Here is a 25,065-nt window from a genome sequence, read left to right on the forward strand (position 1 = left end):
GTCTTTTATCTGTTTATATTTTCTTGAGTTCTCGTATTCAACTAACAGCTATGTCTACATATCTTAGCTAGCTTTCTTTAATAGTGACAATTTTGACCGTTCCATTTTCTTCTTAAGCTTATAATGGACATTCTGTTATAGCTGTTCTATATATGATGTTTTTTTACGTCTTTTACACAACATGGACATGGCTTAGATATGAATGCAGAGACGCCCATCATCAATGTGTACTTGTACCAAGATCGGCTAACTGGACAATGTGGTGTACGATGTCTGTGTTTGTATGCCATTTTGTCGGATGAGTTTGTAGTATTTTGGTTTGGTAGTGCGTATTTTTATACAGTTCAATATTTGTAGTTTTCCGGATGTTCGTTTCATGTACATACATAGTCAGTTATCATAGCTCCTATTAACTATATAAAAACACTATACGAGACATGTTTTTCCTTTTTGTTTGAAGGGTTGGTTAATGATTCTCATTATAAATCATATATATATGTATAAAAATACTTGAATGGCAGCAAAACATAATTTTAAGGCTTATTACTAAAAATTCAAAACAGCAAAAATATTACAAATAGAATTTTCTCTCTCTCAGTTCATCTCCGTTCAGTTTTCCAAATGAATTCGCATGTTTTTGTAGATAGATGTTTTTGTGTTCTGTTAAATTGTTCCTTTTAAAATTGTTACACGATGATGACTGCGGTACCCATATTTTGACTATTTTATTTATTATGTCTGTTTAACACATGACATATGTCTGTTTAACACATGACATGGGTAAAATCTCTTTGTTCTTACTGTGCAATAATCTGGATAATGCACAGCAAAGGTGTGCATTAACTACCTCTGATATTCTGCACAGTTCAAATCTATTTTTACCTTTAGGGGCGGTTCCTAGATTTTGAAAGGGGCGTGATTCTATAAAATTTAAAAAATTATCACCGAGTGTAGCGAGACTAAAAACAATATTGACGACTCTAATGCTAAAACATTATACTTTGTCCAATCCAAGGGTGAACGACTTACCATCACCCCCACCCCAGAATCCGACATCTATCCTAAAATTACGACAAATTAGAACTTTGTACAAACATCTTAGTTTCAAAATAGGAAAAAAGAAAAGTTTTCTCATTACTTTCTTTCATCTAAGTTGGGACATAAAATATTTCATCATATTTAGTGTACAACGTAAATCTTAATCAGTATTTTCAAGTCATGCAGAAAGATAGTTGAAACAATTTTAGGTAATTTCTCCAAAAAAGACATGTATCTAAGAATATCCGAATTACAGAAATTTTTATCTGATTTGGATTAGTCTTAGACTCAATGGAATTTATAACGAATTTTTGAATATCTATTCCTATAAAGTGACTATTTCTGAATCGAATTTAATGAGGATCGGCCGGATCATATTTAATGAATGCCTATTATTTATTTTTAATTTACAAGATTGATCGTTTATATAAATATACAGTGTTAATTTCCATTGTTTAACCCAAGCGTACATTTTAGATAAATAAATTGAATGAAAACTACGGTTCCTAATTTGTGCATTGGAATTAAAAATTCGATATGTATCATTACTTTCTTTTGTTTACAACTCTGTCTTGTATTGTTCTGGTCGTACTATTTCAAATATTTAATTTCATGACTGTATCATGTGTTTCCATAAGTTTACCATAGTACTATCATATGGTTGGGTTAAAAATTAATGGTAAACCCTAGTTTTTAGTGTTTTAATGTCTTATCTTACCGTTTTAATTTATTGACATAACTGTACGGCTCGATTCTCAATTATATGTGGTAAGATAATCGTTGCAAAGAATCCTGCTCAAACTTTAGTGAAAGACGGGTTTAACTTTGCATTGTTGCGAGAGTATATATTCTTTGTTGAAGGCAATTGTAGTGACCTGCAATACAAGTACCATTCAATTGAGTTTAGTTATATGTCTTGTGTTTCTGTCTCAGCCCTAGGTTTTTCTATATTTTGCATGTGTAGTGCATCATGACATAAGACATTGTTACGTGAACCATGATGAGCTTTCGTGCAAGACTGCTGTGTGTATTTTTTTACATGGAACATTTGATCAGACTTTGACTTTTTCACTCCTGACCTACATGTATGCACGTTGGGTGTGTCATCATGTTGTATTGTGTTCCTCGGGATATTTCCTTCACCACAAAATATAATTTTCAATTTACCTTGCTTCTGAATATGTGGCATGTAGATGTATTGTCATAAGATGATGAGTCTATTGGCACGAGAAACTTCATGTGAGCTTGACCTTTGCCCTTAAGGTAAAACTTGTATTTTTTGTTTGAATTAAATGGAGAAATAACTATATGATTGGCACTCGTACCACATCTTCTTAGATATATTAGATATATAGATATATTGTTAGTTTTGTGTACCACGATGACCCTTTTCTCAAAATCCGCTTTGTGTGTTTTTTTGACCAGACTATGACTTTTTGACTCTTGACCTTTGTATATTGGATGTGTCTCTTGGTATGATTACCTTGACGTGAAGTCAGGAGTCTCTGGTTTTTGTTAGTCTTGTATGTTTTTAACTGTAAGTTTAAGGGCCACCTGAAACCCTCCTCTGGGCGAGGGATTTTCTCGCTTTGTTGAAGATATAAAAAAAAGAAGATGTGGTATGATTGCCAATGAGACAACTATCCACAAAAGACCAAAATGATACAGACATTGACAACTATAGGTCACCGTACGGCCTTCAAAAATGAGCAAAGCCCATACCGCATAGTCAGCTATTAGGACCCATTAGTGGCCTTTGACTGCTTTCTGCTCTTTTGACATGGTTGCTGTCTCTTTTACACATTCCACATTTCCATTCTCAATTTTTAAGAATGTTTGGTTCAGATGAAACGAAATCCTGTAATTTCCGTGAATATCAAGTAAGAAGATTTACCGATTCAGTAGCATCGTGTGCTACCAGTAGTGATAGATAATGCAAAATGTTTCAATCATTTTACCTTAGATTTCATTTCTTGGACATGTAGGTATGGATAGTCTGCTTTTACATCATACAAATTCACACAGAAGGTATACGCATATCAATAAACTGAACTCAATGCTAAGAACCTATAAAGTACACTCAGACAGAGAGCTCAATCTAGTGAAACACTTTGTTAAGTTGGTCACATTTAACTTGAAATATCACTGTCTGTTACCAAACTGCACCGAGATCTGAAAAAAAATGTGCAAGTTAAGTCTATTTAAAGAAGAATCTAATGGAAGTAAATAAGCTGATTACTGAAATAAATGTAGAATATGTCTATTAACCACAGATGCCCCTGCTTTTAAAAAAAATGAGTAAACTTCCACATATAGATGCAGGATTCGCGTAATTTTTACCATTTTGTGATCATAAGCATTGTGAATAAGTTTCAAAACATTTGGTTGAGACAAATAAAAGTTAAAGAACGGAAACAATAGATTTAGCAGTTTTCCTAACTCAAGGCTTCGGGTTGACATTTGTATCATTGGTGCTCGTATCACAACTTTTTACATCTAAAAACTCATGAACAGTGACGCCATCGGGACCCAATATCGAACTTAATAGATCTGTGTTATGAGGTAATGTGAATCGCGTATAAGGTTCCTAACATTTGATTGAGTCAGACTTATTTAAGAGAAAGGAAACGAAAGAGTCAGCACTTCTTATGTATTTAAAGGGACATGATAACTCTTGAACGGTAAAAGTGACACTTAAAAATTTAAAATTTGATTTTGTGTTGAGGTGGGGATCCCGCTTACTTTTTCAACCCCGCCTGGTATGTATGTGCCTGGTAAGTCAGGAGCCTGTAATTCAATGAATGTCGTTTTTTATTTGTTACATACTTGTTTTTCGTTCATTTTTTGTACATAAATTTGTTCGTTTATTTTCTCGTTTGAATATTGTTTTACAATGTCATTTCAGTGCCTTTTATTGCTGACTATATGCGGTATTGACTTTGCTCATTGTTGAAAGCTGTATATGACCTATAGTTGTTAGTTTTTGTGTCATCTGGTCTTTTGTGGAGAGTTCTCATTGGCACTCATGCCACATAAGGGGGAGGGTTGGTATCCCGCTAACATGTTTAACCCCGCCTTATTTTATATGCACGTGCCCATTTAGTTTTTCGTTTATTTTTTGTACATAAATTAGACCGTTTGTTTTCTCGTTTGAATTGTTTTACATTGTCATGTCGGGGCCTTTAATAGCTGACTTTGCGGTATGAACCTTGCTCATTGTTGAAGACCGTGTGGTGACCTAGGCTACATTGTATAATTGTTAATTTCTGTGTCATTTAGTCTCTTGTGGAGAGTTCTCATTGGCACTCATGCACCAGCTTCTTTTATATAGTGTGTATAAGTTGTGTAGTATTTGGTTGAGGCAAACTAAAAATAGGAGAGCGGAACCCGTTTTTATGGGACGTTCGGGACAGACGGACTAGTGTAACTCTTTATGCCCCTAAATCATGGCGCCAACACAGAAGTTCTGACTATTGTGCTGGTGATACACATCCCAATAGCACTGTCATTAACACATGTACACATAATTTTATTATAAAAATAATTAATCTTAATTTTGATTTCTTTATTTTTGGCCGAATGATTATATGCATGCCCTTATCAATGACTGAATGAGTATCAAATTTGACAAATTTATTGTACATAATTATACATTTTATTATATTTTATAACTTTTTTTCCAACTAATTAAAGCTAACCAACTTATTGATCATCACTTTCCTTTATATGTCTTTTAACATTCTGTTTTGAACAAAAAGATTTGTTACATATACTTCACATGTATTTCTTTCAAATCTGACATTATTAAAAAGCCATTAAATAAAATTCAGTCGAACTTGATAATAAATGTGCAATCAAATATATATGCAAGTCGTCAACTGGTCAAGTGGCTAGATGAACATATCGTTAGCCATATGAACAACATGTCCTAATTGGGTGGTTTTAAAACTTCTAGCAAAGGCGGATCCAGGGGGGGGGGGGGGGGTCTGCCTTGCCCCTTTCGTGGGAAAATTTTGATTGATTATATAGGGAATCATTGAAGCATGACTGGAGCGAGCCTCCCTTAGGAAAAGTTCTGGATCCGCCACTGTCTAGACATATTTACGTAAATAAGGGATGAGTAAAGGAAAAAAACCCAAAACAAAACGACTTTTCCTTATCAAAATAATTAAAATGAGAAGATAAATACCTTATAGCTTCCTTTACCGTCGATGCTAAAATGTTTTATGTTATAAAATAATTTTAGCGTCTTTGACCTACTTTACCTTTTTATTCGGAGACTTGTGGTTATCTTCTGTTATGTACAAGGGGAACATTAGAATGGTCTAGAATAGAACCCAGATGGAACCAAGAAGTTGGGTTGCCTTTACCAAACAACCCGTATGTTGAACCAGTTACCATGGTTTCGAACCAAAGAACCAAGGTTCAGAACAAGAAAACCCAGACGGAACCAAGGTTTAGAACCAGAGTGCCCGGATATAACCTAATTGCATTCGGAATTCTCATGACTTTTTATACCTTCAATGTATTTTCCAAATCATTTATTTATTTAGTATATTTATATATAATATAATTGAACCATAAAATTAATTTTTGACTCTTCACATTGAATAATCCGCGAAGCGGATTATGTAAAATGTGAAGAGTCAAAAATTAATTTTATGGTTCAATAAATTCAAAATAAATTATTGCCATTCATTATAAATAAATTTCTATCAAAAATAAAGCTCAAAGAACTTTTTATATTATTTATATTAACAATAACAACGTACACACTTGTTGGCGTATGAATACACAACGTCAGCGGAGTGGGCGTGTCGCCATAAAAATTGACAACATTGAAAACAAGAGTGCACACGCTGAAATGTCTCGCCTTCTATACTAATCATTGATATTATGTTGATACTGAGTCCTAAGTATAAAGCTAAGCTTTATTACAACTGTCACATAAACTTAACATTAACCAAGATAACTAAACAAAGACCAATGAACCTTGAAAAAGAGGTCCAGGTCAGATGAACCATGCCAGGCAGACAGGTACAGCTAACAATGCTTCTATAGAACATATATAGTTGACACATTACTTATAGTTTAAGAAAAATAGACCAAAACACAAAAACTTAACACTGTGCAATGAACCGTGAAAATGAGGTCACGGTTAAATAAAACCTGCTCGACTGACATAAAGATCATAAAATATTTCCATACACCAAATATAGTTGACCTATGGCATATAGCATTAGATAAAAAGACCAAAACTCAAAAACTTAACTTTGACCACTGAACCATGAAAATGAGGTCAAGGTCACATGACATCTGCCTGCTAGACATGTACACTTAACAATCATTCCATACAACAAATATAGTAGACCTATTGCATATGGTATGAGAAAAACAGACCAAAACACAAAAATTTAACTATAACCACTGAACCATGAAAATGAGGTCAAGGTCAGATGACACCTGCCAGTTGGACATGTACACCTTACAGTCCCTCCATACACCGAATATACTAGCCCTATTGCTTATAGTATCTGATATATGGACTTGACCACCAAAACTTAACCTTGTTCACTGATCCATGAAATGAGGTCGAGGTCAAGTGAAAACTGTCTGACAGACACGAGGACCTTGCAAGGTACGCACATATCAAATATAGTTATCCTATTACTTATAATAAGAGAGAATTCAACATTACAAAAAAATTGATTTTTTTTTCTCAAGTGGTCACTGAACCATGAAAATGAGGTCAAGGACATTGGACATGTGACTGACGGAAACTTCGTAACATGAAGCATCTATATACAAAGTATGAAGCATCCAGGTCTTCCACCTTCTAAAATATAAAGCTTTTAAGAAGTGAGCTAACGCCGCCGCCGTAGCCGCCGCCACCGGATCACTATCCCTATGTCGAGCTTTCTGCAACAAAAGTTGCAGGCTCGACAATAAAACTAATAATTTTAACCAATCAGAAGACAGTAAATACACCAAATTTATTTATTTAAGTTTGTTTCAAAACAGGGGGGATTAGCTGAAGATCAATCAGACTTCATTTAGATGGACATGTCTTAAAATTTAATACAGTAGAAGTAAAAATTTGTGGGGTTGGGTTGTAAAAGATTGGAAAGAGAAACGTAGTTTCTGTTTATCTAACATCTAAAATTTAGTTAATATAACATCTTCCTCGGTTCATCTTTCTCTAAGCATATCATTGAGGGAAAGAAATTCAAAAGCAATTTAATAATCCAAACTCAATAACATCGGCCTTTCAGTTATGATTTTTTTCATACACCGATTTGAAAGTTCACAATTTGTCAAAGTCTTATAATTAAATAAAAATTGGGAATAGATTTAACAGAAACGATAAAAAATATTCTAGCATTAAATCGCAATTTTAGAATCAGTCTTAGAATAATAAAAATTTAATTCAAAACTTACCAAAGTCATATTTCCCCCTTTCTTTAACCTACAAGAAACTTTCCTAGGATCCGTGGATTGCGGAAATCGTCCACATTTCTACAACGTTCACGTAAATTGATGACGTCATGTGTTAAAACAGTTATTGACCAATCAAATCGGTATAGTATTCGATTTAATTTGCACGGCTCGTGTGACCCTTTAACCCGAACTCCTACGTCGTTCGGATTAACAAGGGTCACCCAAGCCGTGCAAATTAAATCGTATATACCGACTTGCTTGGTCAATAACTATAACTTAGTTGACGCATCATTGATCATCATTGTAAATATAAAGGAATTTAATGAGACTGTCATCAAAGTGAGAGGTTTAAATAGCGCTATAAAACCAGGTTTATTCCATCATTTTCTACATTTGAAAATGCCTGTACCAAGTCAGGAATATTCGTTTTTGATGTGTTTTGTCAATTGATTTTGCCATGTGATTATGGACTTTCCGATAGGATTTTCCTCTGAGTCCGTTATTTTTGTGATTTTACTTTTTGCAAAGTTTACATGAAAGTTCAAACAGGGTCAGTTAATACTGATTAAACGATGTATTTGTTTCTACTTTTGTAGCGTTTAGAAAACAACAGCAAACGCAACATAACGTTTACAAGATTTTGGTTAGAAAGAAATGCACTCTATTAAATTCTATTTATAATACAATCAACCACATTTATAGAACTTTCGCGCGCATGACAGCATTCTAAGAAGTAATGACATAAACTTTAATAGGACATAGTAGTGCATTGAGTCAGGGACATTTAAATTAAGGTATTTTGGAATTTTGAGCGGTAAGTATTATTTCATACAAGGACTGTCAGTAATATAATTGTTTTCTTTTTTCGTCGTCTTTTTGTCATGTCTGTGAAAATCTGGACATAAACGGAAAACTGATTGGTTAACAAATAATGAAGATGAAACATTGTTATCAGAATCAAACATATTCATTAAGAAATATTAAAAGTTGTGATAGGATTGATCTCCCTTTTATAATGTTCTCTTGGTGAGTTCTTGAGCACCGTCCCTTGGTCAATCTGGCATAATAGCAACGTCTACCTCTTGCTGCTATGCACTAATGACGAGGAGAACTATCTCATTTGATATATGTTGCTTGATATGAATAACCGCCCTTGATGACCTTTGTATTGTGGTGATGTAAATTTCCTGGTGTGCATTGGTCGTAAGGAGAACCTACCAATACCACAAAATTAATAGAAACTATATTTTTCTGTTTTTTTATTTCCGATTTATTCGTTTATCATTTATATCTATTTATATTTTAATCGACCTCATCACGCTATTTACTTTATGCTGTAATACTATCCTATTTTGCTCTAAATTTACATTATTTCCTTGTGTATTGTCAATTTTCACTAAAAACTTGCATGTTTTATAATAACAGGACAGTCTTTGTCCCGTTTAGTACAAAACTAAATAATGTACTATTTTATTGCCAATGAATGAGACAACCATCCACAGAAAACTGAATGACAAAGATTTAATAAGCTACAGTTTTAAACAACTACGACTTTAGTTTCGTTCATTCATTTTACTCTCAATGTATCTTTTGTTGAATACTATTTAGAATATATATTAAACCAATCAATTGTCTGTTTGGTTGTAACATATTACAGCTCAAATTGATGCAGGTATATTCAGAAAATATCCGAACATGGTAAAAACAAGTTACCATTTGCTTCGATCCGATTAAAAACTTTTGTACTAAGTATTTACAATGTTAACAATATACCTTCTTATTTTCAGTTCAATCATTTATTTCGGTTTTCCAAACATTTTGTCCCGGTGTCATATGGTATTTTGAACCCCATGGTAAATTGACCCCGGGGTCAAAATACCGCTATGGTAAATTGACCCTCCCTGTATGGAAAATTGACCCCCATGGTAAATTGAACCTCCCTGTTTTTTTTCCATTCTAGATGATTAACTAGACCATGTAGCTTGAACACTTTAATTATTTGAAATTTAAAACATTTATATTGAATGGTAGACTTCAGTTTTAATTTTCACTGGTAAAAAAGGGGGAGGGGGTCAAAATAGCATGGCAAAGAAAAATTTTCAAAATATCTTTTCAAGCAAGTAAAAATACATACAAACTACTTATTGAAGCATAATAAGTATGTACGGTTAAAGTAGCTAGAATTTTTGAAATTTAAGGTCTATAGTACGGGGTTTCAAAATACCATGGTAGGGGTCTCAAAATACCATAGCAAGGTCAAAATTTCAAAATATTTTTTTCAAGCAAGTAAAATACACACATACAAACTACTTAATGTATACCACAGGGGGTCAAAATACCATGGCAAAGTAAAATTTTCAAAATATCTTTTCCAGCAAGTTAAATACATACAAACTACTCATTGGTGTATTTTAACTACATAAAAGAGTTAGAATTGCCAGATTTTTTAAAATTAAAGGTCTAGAGTATGGGGTTCAATATACTGCAGGGGGGTCAAAATACCATGGCAAAGTAAAATTTTCAAAATATCTTTTCCAGCAAGTAAAATACATACAAACTACTCATTGGTGTATTCTAACTACATAAAAGAGTTAGAATTGCCAGAATATTTTGAATTAAAGGTCTAGAGTAGGGGGTTCAATATACCGCAGGGGGTCAAAATACCACGGCTAAGTCAAATTTTCAAAATATCTTTTCCAGCATGTCAATACACACAAACTCCTTATTGGAGTATGTTAAGGATTAAGAATAGCTAGAATTTTTGAAATTCAAGGTCTATAGTAGGGGGTTCAATATACCACAGGGGGGTCAAAATACCATGGCTAAATAAAATTTTCAAAATATCTTTTCTTTCTTTTTTAAATTTCAAAAATTCAAGCTATTCTAACTCATTAACATAGTAATTATACTCCAATAAGTAGTTTGTATGTATTAAACAAGCTGGAAAAGATGTTTTGAAAATTTTACTTTTCCATGGTATTTTGACCCCCTACCATGGTATATTGAACCCCCTACTATAGACCTTAAATTTCAAAAATTCAAGCTATTCTAACTCCTTAACATAGTAATTATACTGCAAGAAGTAGTTTGTATGTATTAAACATGCTGGAAAAGATATTCTGGAAATTTTTTCTTTTCCATGGTATTTTGACCCCCTACCATGGTATATTGAACCTCCTACTATAGACCTCTCATTTCAAAAATACTAACCATTCTAACTTCTTAACATAGTAATAATACTCCAATAAGTAGTTTTTAGGTATTAAACATGATGGAAAAGATATTTTGATAATTTTACTTTGCCATGGTATTTTGACCCCCTACCATGGTATTTTGAACCCCCTACTATAGACCTTGAGTTTCAAAAATTTTAGCTGTGATAACTCCTTTACATAGTTTGTAATCCAATTAGTACTTTGTATGTGTTTTACTTCTTGAAAAGATATTTTGAAAATTTTACTTAGCCATGGTATTTTGACCCCCCTGCGGTATATTGAACCCCCTACTATAGACCTTTCATGTAAAACATTCTAGCTATTCTAACTCCATAACATATTAATAATACTCCAATAAGTAGTTTGTATGTATTCAACATGATGGAAAAGATACTTTGAAAATTTTACTTTGTCATGGTATTTTGACCCCCCTACCATGGTATTTTGAACCCCTACTATTGACCTTCAATTTCAAAAATTTTAGCTGTGATAACTCCTTTACATAGTTATTACACTCCAATTAGTAGTTTGTATGTATTTCACTTGCTTGAAAAGATGTTTTGAAAATTTTACTAAGCCATGGTATTTTGACCACCCTACCATGGTATATTGAACCCCCTACTATAGACCTCTGATTTCAATAGTTCTAGCTACTGTAACTCCTTTACATAGTAATCATACTCTGGTAAGTAGTTTGTACGTAATTTACTTGCTTAAAAAAATATTTTCAATTTGCCATGGTATTTTGAACCCCCTGCGTATATTGAACATCCTACCATAGACCTCTCATTTCAAAAATTCTAGCTATTCTAACTCCTAAACATAGTAATAATACTCCAAAAAGTAGTTTTGATGTATTAAACATGATGGAAAAGATATTTTGAAAACTTTACTTTGTCATGGTATTTTGACCACCCTATCATGGTATATTGAACCCCTACTATAGACCTTGAATTTCAAATTTTTTATCTGTGATAACTCCTTTACAAAGTTATTATACTCCAATAAGTAGTTTGTATGTATTTTACTTTCTGGAAAAGATATTTTGAAAATTTTACTTAGCCATGGTATTTTGACCCCCTGCGGTATATTGAACACCCTACTATAGACCTCTCATGTAAAAAATTCTAGCTATACTAACTCATTAAGGTGGTATGGGTGTCTTCCTCCATCTTGGATTGTAGAAAACAGAGAACCAAAGATCCACTTTTTCCATCAAGTTAGCAAACTTTGATGCAGGAATGCAGATATTTAATGTGAATTTTCATTTATAAGAACCAATTTATAAGAATATAACTTATTAATATTAATATTTTTGCAAATGTTAACTATTTTTGGTTGTTTTTATTTTTATTTTAAATTGGCATTTTAAGGGGAGGTAACTCTAAAACAGTGCATTTTCTAAAGGATTCTACATGGAATTTTCCTATTTTGTATTTTAGCCGGAAAAAACGTACGGTGACCCTATCTTTTCTTTTGATATTCTCAAAGCAGTGTCTGAAAGCTATCTTTTTCTGAAGTATTTAACAATTCTATCATTTTGTTTAGTTTCTAATCACAAAATGGTGTTTTTTCCTGTATAATCCATACAAAATGTGTCATTTTGTTCCGTTCTGTAGCTTGAGAAAATGCGCGGTGACCTATCATTTTTATTATATTTTTCGACATGTATCAATAGATACTACGTTTTAACAAAGTATGAACAAATTCTATCATTTTTATTTTAGACTCCCATACCACCTTAACATAGATATAATACTCCAATAAGTAGTTTGTATGTATTTAACATGCTGGAAAAGATTTTGAAAATTTACTTTGTCATGGTTTTTGACCCCCTACCATGGTATATTGAACCCCTATTATAGACCTCTCGTGTCAAAAATTCCAGCTATTCTAACTCCTTAACATAGTTATAGTACTCCAATAATTAGTTTGTATGTATTTAACATGTTGAAAAAGATGTTTTGAAAATTTTACTTGAGCCATGGTATTTTGACCCCCCTGCGGTATATTGAACCCCCCTATGTAGACCTCTCATTTCAAAATACAGATATTCTAACTCCTTAACATAGTAATAATACTCCAATAAGTAGTTTGTATGTATTTAACATGATGGAAAAGATGTTTTGAAAATTTTACTTAGCTATGGTATTTTGATCATCCTCCCCCCTGCGGTATATTGAACCCCCTACTAAAAACCTTCAATTAAAAAAATGATAGCCAACAAATGTAAATTAGATTATCTGCAATACTTCTTATCAAAAACAGGGGGGTTCAAAATACCATATGCGAAAAATGACCCCGGGGTCAAAATACCATGCTGTTCGGGTTCAATTTTTACCATATGACACCGAGCGTAACTAAGTCCAGGTTGTTTATAAGATATACCGGGCTGAATATTTTCACTATTCACTTTTCACTATTTAAAATTCATGAATAGTAAACTGTGTTTTTTTGCACTATTCACTATTCAAGTTTATTCAAATTGAATAACTTTAATATCTACTTTATCCATCGGATCACCAGCAGTGATGGTGATACATGGCTGTGTACATTCTGTTTATACAACTCGTATTTATCCATCGGATCACCAGCAGTGATGGTGATACACTGTAAAAACAAGTGTTTCAAAATAAAACACGTTTAAAACGAGGGTTTTAAAACACATATCAGATAATAAAATTGAGAATGGAAATGGAGAATGTGCCAAAGAGACAACAACCTGACCATAGAAAAAAACCAACAGCAGAAGGTCACGAACAGGTCTTCAATGTAGCGAGAAATTCCCGCACCCGGAGGCGTCCTTCAACTGGCCCCTAAACAAATATATACTAGTTCAGTGATAATGAACGCCATACTAATTTCCAAATTGTACACAAGAAACTAAAATTAAAATAATACAAGACTAACAAAGACCAGAGGCTCCTGACTTGGGACAGGCGAAAAAAAGCGGCGGGGTTAAACATGTTTGTGAGATCTCAACCCTCCCCCTATACCTCTAGCCAATGTAGAAAAGTAAACGCATAACAATACGCACATTAAAATTCAGTTCAAGAGAAGTCCGAGTCTGATGTCAGAAGATGTAACCAAAGAAAATAAACAAAATGACAATAATACATAAATAACAACAGACTACTAGCAGTTAACTGACATGCCAGCTCCAGACTTCAATTAAACTGACTGAAAGATTATGATGTCATCATATGAACATTAGGCACAATCCTTCCCGTTAGGGGTTTAGTATCATACCATCATAACATATATGAGAAGAACATAACAGACACAGTTTTTAAACACTTTTAAGTGTGAAGTTCAAAGCACTCTAACTCGAATAATTCAAGCCCTTTCCGTGTCCGATTTTCTCACACACGAGGGCTTAAACTCCTTGTGATCATTGGCCGCGTCGCCTGCTCTCTGTGAGAGAGAGCCAATCATCGGCGATCAGGATATGAGTCTGCGCAACTCTCTTGAAATTGTCTTGCCAAACACGTGTTTTCAATTAACACAAATCCGATAATAATTAATTAACATCAATTAACATCAGTTTACATCATTTATCATCAATTAACATCCGGAACTCCTCCTTCTTTAGCTGCCAATTTAAATCAAAATTCCCATATTGCAAAGCGGTGTGAATTTTCTGGTTGACGGTCTTGATCGAGGAAGACGTTCATGCATTAATGTAGCCTTCGTAGATCATCGGAATATAACGACTGAATTATTCGGGTTAAAAGCACTCGTGTTTTATTATATAAATAAATTTGGTGTATTTACTGTCTTCTGATTGGTTAAAATTATTAGTTTTATTTTCAATGTTGTCAATTTTTATGGCGACACGCACACTCCGCTGACGTTGTGTATTCATACGCCAACATGTGTGTACGTTGTTATTGTTAATATAAATAATATAAAAAGTTCTTTGAGCTTTATTTTTGATAGAAATTTATTTATAATGAATGGCAATAATTTATTTTGAATTTATTGAACCATAAAATTAATTTTTGACTCTTCACATTTTGCGGATTATTCAATGTGAAGAGTCAAAAATTAATTGTATGGTTCAATTATATAGAGAATAATACATGGCAAAATCCGTATCATATGTCGTATCATCCCGAGACATCAATATCAGCCCAAGGGCCTTTAGGCCTTTTATATTTCAACAGAAGAGTATTATATTATATGAACTGTTTTCTGATCCATAGCACTGGGTTTCAGTTCTACTTTTGTCTTTTTACAAAGGCCTTAAAAGAACTGCTCAATTACTTATCCGAAGCACCTGGGTTACCTTACAATTTGCGTGCTGTTGTTTTAAAAATATTTTGTTTATTATTGTATTAATTTGTGTGTTTTGTATTTTTCATAGTTGCATTTAGTGTGCCAAAAAATATGAAAACTTGACGTTCGTGACGTCACATACCAAACAATGACGTCTGGTTCTAAACCTTGGTTCCATCTGGGTTTTCTGGTTCTTATCCTGGTTCCCGGTACTACGTTCAAGGTATTAGCTATAAGCCATACTCTCTTACCAGCAGGTTCTTTGTAAAGAGTGAACTTTAATATTGACTTTTGGAAAGTACTATGAAAGTGTGCACTGTCAAAATTAAAGAATTAAATAATTACTGATATACCAGTAGTTAAATAGGAATACAGCAAACAATATTTAAGACGCATAATTGTTTCAAAACATTTATCAGTCAAACTTTTAAGTATATATAAATAACTGTAAAGAATTTATAATCATAAACAAGTATAAGTATTAAGCATCCCTTTGTTCCAATGAAGTCATATCTAAACAGGCATGTAGTTGAAATTATTTCTCAAATTAGTCCGTGACACTGACTATATAAATGTCACTCAAAATATGGATATTAACTTAATGTCAAGGGGTCTATAATTCTCTTCGACAGCTACAGACATATTAATTTTGTACCTTTTTTCAGCTAGACAAAATCATTTACGTTAACTTAAAATGCACTTGTCAAACACTACCCAACTTGTTTTACAAGTAAATTCTGCTATATAAAAAAATATGGGATATATATGATTTTAGTCTAATTATTCGTTATCTACATTGGGCTATATACTTGTATGAAGAAAACAACAATTTCAATTACCAGTAACAAGATTAGGCCCTAACACTAAAGATTTCAAACATGTGCTACCCCATGGTGATGCTGAAGATAATATTACACTCACACACAAATATTATAGTGACATGCGCATTGTATTGGCCTGCCTTATAATTGTGTTAAAAAAAGTTAAAAATCTCATTGCATCATAAATTTGATAAAACATTATACAATAGAAGAAAGTCAATCTCATATCTTCAAAAACATTTTTTTAAAATTAAACTTGCTTTTGAAATACTAGTCAGTTATTTGTAAATAGTTTTTAGTTGGGCTTTTGCTTACCTCATGCTAACAAAATAAACATATACATTATTTTCTTCTTTTTTTTCAGCAGCCGAAACACATTCACTAATGCCCGCGTCACACTGTCCCGATTTTTACGCCGATGGCAACACGATTATGGAAATTTTCAAAATTGGGACTGATCGTATCCAGATCGGGCTATTCGTAGTGCCATCTTTAACCATCGTAGAACCATCGGCCACTTTCTTTAGCCTTCGGGGACAACTTCGGGAAGGGTTCTAAATTTTTTAACATGTTAAAAAATCCCCGAAGGTGCGTCCGATGTTGAGGGTTCGTATTGAGTTCGTATCACCATCCTCACCATCGTAATGTCACCGGGAATGCATCTTTGAACATCGTATTGCATTCGTGTTTCCATCGTTTCCATTGGGCAGTTTTGACATTACGATGTCTACACGAATGAATCACGAAGCTACCCGGAGGTCTTACGATGGCAACACGACTTCGTGAAGACCTCGTAATCCCGTCGTGTTGCCATCGAATAAAAGTACGAAGGCGACAAGATGGAACTACAACGGCAATAAATCCAGCTAAATGTAAGTTAATTTTCGCGCTAAAATACATTTAAAGTGCCATGCGCGATATGCACTGGTCAGTCTAATACGACAGTTAAGAAAGACGCTCACAAAACATGGAGCTCATATCATATGATTCTATGAGAACAAGAAAGGCGATATCGTTGTTTCTATTAATTCAAATGGAACAAGAGGAGCAGCTATTACAGGCTCAGGATTTACTTTTACAAGTAGAATATTATTTTTTGTCAATTTTTCATATCAAGTAACATAATGAAAATCATAAACGCGCCTCGTACACCAACACTGCAGGTACACAGTATATAGGGAAACCAACCTTTTCTTCATTATTCTGATTTTTTATGTATCGTCTGAGTTGTTGTCATACGAATGTTTACTCCATAACCATTTTGTTTTCTATATGTCATATTTTTGCCGCATTTGTTGCTTGCCCCACATCCTTCCTTTTGTCTATATTATTATGATATTCTCCTGGAAAGAGCTCTTTTTGAATAAAAGGGACCAACGAACCCATTACCTTACTTTTAAGATAGATCAGTAAACATGGGCATAATTATGGGTGATTATTCAGACTAGTGCACACATTTAACAGTTCAAACAAGGCAATACCGAGCGTGGCATCCCCTCGTATGTAACATATTGGGGACAAATATGGACAATATATTTGTATATGACACATGCAGAAAATAATAAATTGAATATGCATATTTGATACATAAACTATTTTTTTAGAAATCAACAAAAACATTCAGTAACTGGAAATACCTTTAATATTGTCTTTAGAACCAGCAGGTAAAAAAATGAGCAACCAATTTCCTGGGTATTATGCTATTTCAAGGTGAAAAAACAAGTCCATCTGCATGACCTTGACCTTTGGCCTTGAACGTAAAAAATGTCAGATCATTACAAGGAGGAACAATATACCAAATGTGGTTAAAATCTTTTGAAGAATATTGGTGTTAGTGTGTCCACAAGGGTGATATTGCTTTGTATTACAACTGCCACTGTGACCTTGACCTTTGAACTTTAAAGTCAATAGCGCTTAACCTGTACACGACGTCTTTTAGACATCGTATGGCCATCGCACCATCATCGTAATCCATCGTGTAGCCTTCGTAATCCATCGTGTAGCCTTCGTGATCTATCGTGTAGGCTTCGGCTGCGATATGAAGCTTGAATACCCGTCTTCGGATAACCTTCGTATGTCCATCTTTTGCTATCGTATATAATTTCGGCACCATCGTATAAACTTCGTTATTCTTCGTTCTTGCTTCGGTCACTTTTTGGTATTTTAACGAGATCGGGACCAACTTCGTACGAACTTACAATTTTCGCATTCGGGTGTCCATCGTATATAAAAATCGGGACAGTGTGACGCGGGCATAAATATTGCTGTTGCCGGTAAAATAGCCATTTCTAGAGATATTTTAATAGGCAGAGCCGCGGCAACAGTAACTGACAATATTTTTCATAATTTCTTTTTAAATTATTACTTATATATAGGATTTTTTGTTAGTGTTGAAAAAAATCCATTGAAAAATAAAAACAGTTAGTCCGTTAACTGATTGTTAAACACCAAACTACTACTGAGTTAAACGTAAATTAGTAAACTCAAACGTAACTAACTGTTGTGCAACGGATTTTTAATCAATAGTTACGTAACTTGCAGTTAAAATTTAAACTAACAGTTAAAGGCTTAAACTAACTGACGTTCGTGCAACCGGGTCCAGGTCTCTTCATTTCACTGTTTAAATCCAAGTTTTGGAATAATTTTTTTTTTTATTCATAACATTTTATTTTTTATTTTCATTGTTCCTATTTATCTTTTTAATTATGATTTTATGATAACACTGTCGAGAGATTGATCTCAGAATTCATTATGTGAGGAGCGTCTGCTGGGACGCCAAAATTAAAAAGTTCGCTAATAGACGACGTTTGGTTTAGAAATACCTCCGATTTTGAAGAACGTTGTAAACAAGTTCAAGGTAACGTTAAGCTCGTCCCGGTCGTTATATTGGTATATGTGTAACATACTGAATATTGCGATTGGGAACCAGTCTATCTTGTTCTGAACCTTGGTTCTTTGGTTCGAAACCATGGTAACTGGTTCAACATCCGGATTGTCTGGTTAAGGCAACCCAACTTCTTAGTTCCATCTGGGTTGTATTCTAGATCATTATAATGTTCCCGTTGAACATAACAGAAGATAACCGCAAGTCTCCCAATAAAAAGGTAAAGTAGGTCAAATCCCTTATGAAACTGAATTGTTTGCCGCAAACTTGCTGCAAGCTTGCGGCAAACAAAAAGTTTGCAGGAACACAGAAAATAGTGTTTGCAGATGTTTGCCGCTAGCTGCAAACTTCCGGCAAACATTGCTGCAAGCTTGCGGCAAGATCATTGTAGAAACATCAATTTTTGCCGTAAGATTGCCAGAAAGTTTGAAATAATAAAGAATGTTTGCCGCAAGATTGCAGAAAACTTTTACCATTCTATATGTTTGACGCAAGATTGCAGAAAACTTTGACCATTCTATATGTTTGCCAGAACATTGCAGGTATTACACAATATTGACCGAGCATGCCTAGTTGGCACTTCCTGGATGCTAACAATTTGAAATTGTGGCTAGGTCAATGTTGGTTGTGTTTGGAAATGCATTTCACATATAAAAGATCAAGGAGGCATTTTGAATAATCAGTATGTAATTTTGTAAGTACAAATGATTAATAGAACTTCATGCTTAAATGAAATAATTAATGTTATCATCATACATAATTGAGTAAGCAACTATATATACATGTATGTGTGATTGAAAAACTTCAGCTATTATAAGTTTGAATTTGTAACTGATGTACTGCACCATCAAGATCATGTTTATTGAGAATGTGTTAAATTCTGTACTGCAATTATTACCTAGCTTTCATCTGGGATTTTACCTTGTTCATTTTTTAATTCAGTTATATTATGTCATTTGAGAATGACTCCTGCCCCTTTTTCAAAACTCAAATGCATGTATGTATTTCCTTAAATCTTATGAGTTTGCAAGAATTCTTTCAATGACTGTTTGTATAAAGACAGGAATTGACTTTGTAAAAATGTTGCTGTGTAATTTGAAAGAGATAAATTGAATGTGTCTTCACACATGACATTAGTAAATGTGTAGTTCCTGCAAGTTTGCCGCAAGTTTGCAACAAACATTTGCCGCAAACAATTGCCACAAGCTTGCGGCAAATCTAATTTGCATAATTATGTTTGCAGCAAGCTTGCCGGAAACTTCATTTGCATGGTCATTTTATAACATTAAACATTTTAGCATCGACGGTAATGGAAGCTATAAGGTATTTATCTTCTCATTTTAATTATTTTGATAAGGAAACTAGATAAAAATAAAGCATCGTATAGATTTTTTAAAACAAACCGAAGTATACAGTACATCGAACATCCTTTCATTTAATTCAGTCGTTTTTGTATTTTTGTATTTTTTCTTACTCATCCCTTGTTTACGTAAATATGTCTAGACAGTGGCGGATCAAGAACTTTTCCTAAGGGGGGCCCGATCCAGTCATGCTTCAATGATTCCTTATATAATCAACCAAATTTTTCCCACGAAAGGGGAACCGCCCCCCCCCCCCCCCCCCCTTGGATCCGCCTATGCTACAAGTTTTAAAACCACCCAATTAGGACATTTTGTTTATATGGCTTACGATATGTGCATCTAGCCACTTGACCAGTTGACGACTTGCATATATATTTGATTGCACATTTATTATCAAGTTCGACTGAATTTTATTTAAAGGCTTTTTAATAATGTCAAATTTGAAAGAAATACATGTGAAGTATATGTAACAAATATTTTTGTTCAACACAGAATGTTAAAAGACATATAATTGAAAGTGATGATCAATAAGTTGGTAAGCTTTAATTAGTTGGAAAAAAACGTTATAAAATATAATAAAATGTATAATTATGTACAATAAATTTGTCAAATTTGATACTCATTTAGTCATTGTGAAGGGCATGCATATAATCATTCGGCCAACAATAAAGAAATCAAAATTAAGATTGAATATTTTTATACAATGTAATAAAATTATGTGTACATGTGTTAATGACAGTGCTAGTGGAATGTGTATCACCAACACCATAGTCAGAAATTCTGTGTTGGCGCCATGATTTAGGGCCATAAAGAGTTACACTAGTCCGTCTGTCCCGAACGTCCCATAAAAACGGGTTACACTCTTCTTACTTTAATTTGCCTCAACCAAATACTAAAAAACTTATACACAATAGATAAAAGAAGCTGGTGCATGAGTGCCAATGAGAACTCTCCACAAGAGATTAAATGACACAGAAATTAACAATTATACAATGTAGCCTAGGTCACCACACGGTCTTCAACAATGAGCAAGGTTCATACCTCAGAGTCAGCTATTAAAGGCACCGACATGACAATGTAAAACAATTCAAACGAGAAAACAAACGGTCTAATTTATGTACAAAAAATAAACGAAAAACAAGATAGGCACGTGCATATAAAATAAGGCGGGGTTAAACATGTAAGAGAGATCCCAACCCTCCATAAGAGAGAACATTTACTGCTTCAGTAGCACCATGTGCTACCAGTTGTGATAGATAATTCAAAATGCTTCAATTCAAAAATTAAGAATGGAAATGTGGAATGTGTAAAAGAGACAGTAACATGAATAAAGAGCAAAAAGCAGTCGAAGGCCACCAAAGGGTCTTCAACAAAGCGAGAAAATTCCTCGTACGGCGGCGGACTTCATATGTCCCCCAAACAAAATGTGTACTAGTACAAACTGCAAAACATACAATTAAAAACACACAAGACTATCAAAAACCAGAGACTCCTGACTTTGTCTATGTAATCATACCAAGAGGCACACCCAATATGCATAGGTCAAGAGTCAAAAAGTCATAGACTGGTCAAGAGTTCCATGACAAAAAAAACACAAAGCAGATTTTGAGGAAAGGGTCATCGTGGTACAAAAAACTAACTAATATATTTATATATCTAATAGAGATATAAGAAGATGTGGTACGAGTGCAATCAGGCAATTCTCCATATAATTCAAACAAAATATACAAGTTGTACATTGAGGGCAAAAGTCAAGCTCATATGAAGTTTCTCGTGCCACAAGACTCACCATCTTATGACAATACATCTTCATGCAACATATTTAGAACCAAGGTCAAATCCAATTATACTTTTAGGTCAGGGTACTATACCAAAGAACACAATGATGACACACCCAAAGTGCATAGGTCAAGAGTAAAAAAGTCATAGGCTGGTCATGTCAAAAATACACAAAGCAGTCCTGCATGAAAGTTCATAATGGTACACGTAACAATGTCATATGTCATGATGCACTACACATGCCAAATACAGAAAACATGGGTCAGGGACAGAAACAGAAGATATATAACTAAACTCAATGAAACAGTACTTGTATTGCAGGTCACTTCAAATGACTTCAACATAGAACATAAACTCTTGCAACACTTCAAAGTTAAAACCGTCTTTCACAAAAGTTTGAGCAGGATTCTTTGCAACGGTTATCTTACCACTGTTATTGAAAATCGGGTCGTGAACTTATGTCAATAAATTAAAACGGTAAGATAAGACATTAAACACTTAAAACAAGGGTTTACCATTAATTTCTAACCTAATCATGTGATAGCACTATGGTAAACTGATAGAAACACATGATGCAGTCATGAAATTGAATATTTGCAATAGTACGACCAGAACAATACAAGACCGAGTTGGAAACAAATGAAAGTAATTATACATACGAATTTTTAATCAAAATGCACTAGAATGAAATTCAAAACAGTGTGGCTGTGAGCCTGTAAGGAACCGTAGTTTTCATTCAATTTATTCATCTAAAATGTACGCTCGCGTTAAACAATGGAAATTAACACTGGATATTTATATAAACGTTCAATCTTGTAAATTAGAAATAAATAATAGCCATTCATTAAATAAAACGTTTAAAATGTTTTATACACTAATCACTAATGTTTTTCTTCAAAACACACATGTTTTGTTAATAACACTATGATGTTTTACCTAAAACACTTCAGTGTTTAATATAAAACACTTTTAAAGTTTTAAGTGTTTATGAGGCAGACACACTTTTAAGTGTTTATAAATGAGATATGTTTTTGTTTAAACACATGACTGTTTTTATGTGTACACAGCAAGTGTTTGTGCATTGTATGTTTTGAAATGTGTGTTTTTAAAATGTGTTTTTTGCTAAGCATTAATATTGTTCCTTTTGTTCGATCTCCAAATGACAAGATCTGTATGATTGGCTTATATAGAAAATCTTACCACTAAAATTTTGTATAGGGAATTGACAGATTGTGGATCAATGGAATTTAATTTACTGATAAAAACAATATAAAAAATACTTTAAAACAGTCATACACCTTCCTAATGTTCGCTTCTGTTGTCAATTCAATCAATGCCTCCCAGCCTGAACAAATTCATTTAGAAGAAAAATCTTTTCTGACCGTTTCAAACCAAAATATAATGACCGTCGAAAGAATGCCAATAGTAATATACTATCCTGTTCCGAAAGTTGTAAAGCTCAAACATACTCAGTTTGGGTTTTATTGCGACTTCTGTTTAGAGAAGTTGATGATTTTCTACTGGAAGCGTTGGTATATGCAAACAAGTGAAACTACGAGCTACTGCTCACTGCTCACTAATATCCCCGCCGCAAGTGGATAATTTTAATACTGTAAAAATATGCAAGTGTTCGGTAAACAGGAAGTTGTTTAGTGACGAATCTGAAACGCATCACACGGTATAGCTGACTTGTATAAACCCTGAAACCAAATTTCAGAAATCCTTGTATTGTAGGTCCTGAGAAAAATGTGACGAAAATTTTCAACTTGGCTATCATGTGTAAAATCATGCAAGTGTTCGGTAAACAGAAAATTGTCGAGTGATGAATCTGAAAACGCACCACACGGTATAGCAGACTTATATAAACCCTGAAACCAAATTTCAAAAATCCTTGTATTGTAGTTCCTGAGAAAAATGTGACGAACATTTTCAACTTGGCTATCATGTGTAAAATTATACAAGTGTTCGGTAAACAGGAAGTTGTCGAGTGATGAATCTGAAAACGCATCACACGGTATAGCAGACTTATATAAACCCTGAAACCAAATTTCATAAATCCTTGTATTGGAGTTTCTGAGAAAAATGCGACGAAAAATATTCATGGGACGGACGTACTGACGGACTGACGGACGGTACGACGGATGGATGGACAGGCAGAGGTAAAACAGTTTACCCCCTTTTTAAAGCGGGGGTATAATTAACATCAATTATACATGCATTGAAAGAAACACGTGATCAGTTCAATGACGTGTCCCCGGTTTCTTAATTCGATACAGATGATTCGATAGACGTCAGTCGAAAACTTACAACAAGGCTGTATGGTCCATAAGGAAAGTCCAAACGCTGCCATAACAATCTGAACAAATTCCGGGTTAAATTAGTCACTTGTAGATATTCCAACTAGGTCCGCCTACTTCCATGTGAAGCATCATTCAAACAGTACGTCTTTGTTGTGCACGTGCAAAGGGAAATCAGTTTACAGTAAAGGTTGTGTGTGTTTTGAAGATAAGTTGTCCTGTACTGAACCTTGTCAATGCTAAGCATCAGACTTTTTCGAAAATATCAATACACACCTGAGAGAGGCTGATGATGATAATGATAATGATGCTTGATTATCTAACCTACAGTGGAGATCACTTCTAACCTCTCATTAGAACTGTCAGAATAATCTTTCATTGAACTGTTCTAAACTGTCCTAGAAAAGTTCTACCCTAGAACTGTTCTAATTAGAACTGTCAGAATCAGTTCTAGTTAAAACTGACCAAATCAGTTTTAGGTTAAACTGTCAGGATCAGCTCTAGGGTGGGACTGTCTTAACTGTACTAGGTAGAACTGTCCAAATCAGTTCCACTGTATTTTCGTCTTTAACATGCTTATGACTTTATAAAACTTATTTTACCTTATTGTCAAATAAGTCAAACGTTGATATGATGCTTAAATATTTCATAAACCTTATATGGATACATTTTGATTGTAAAAAACAAATATTTTAGACAGCTTTAGTCTGAATTGAAAATTAAAAAAAATTATATCAAATAGCCAGTGGACCTTTAATCAATGAAATTAACTTTAACCCCTCCTTTACTCGACTTTAAAGTTTTGCACAGTAACAAGTTATGTTAAGACTTTATGTTTATGAAAAAATATATATTACCAAAGTTCAAGGCCATCCTTGTATGGAAAGTAAACGAAGTCACAAATGAACAAAATGTGTTATCTAAGAAAAAACGTCAATTGTAACATTAAAAAAA

The 25,065-nt window shown here is 33.7% G+C and overlaps 2 protein-coding genes across 3 annotated transcripts in view; one reads left to right on the plus strand and one right to left on the minus strand.

Annotated features, from left to right (window-relative positions):
• The window catches only part of LOC143064938 (aldo-keto reductase family 1 member A1-like), a 247,957-nt gene that overhangs the window by 21,711 nt on the left and 201,181 nt on the right, over positions 1 to 25,065 (minus strand). The gene's annotated exons all lie outside the window — the stretch shown is intronic.
• Positions 8,218 to 25,065, plus strand: part of LOC143064928 (uncharacterized) — a 53,999-nt gene continuing 37,151 nt past the window's right edge. The window contains exon 1 of the mRNA XM_076238145.1: positions 8,218 to 8,290. The gene's annotated coding sequence lies outside the window, so the exon portion shown is untranslated. The remainder of the gene's footprint in view (positions 8,291 to 25,065) is intronic.

This window comes from Mytilus galloprovincialis, chromosome 2, assembly GCF_965363235.1.
Source record: "Mytilus galloprovincialis chromosome 2, xbMytGall1.hap1.1, whole genome shotgun sequence".
Taxonomy (NCBI): Eukaryota; Metazoa; Mollusca; class Bivalvia; order Mytilida; family Mytilidae; genus Mytilus; species Mytilus galloprovincialis.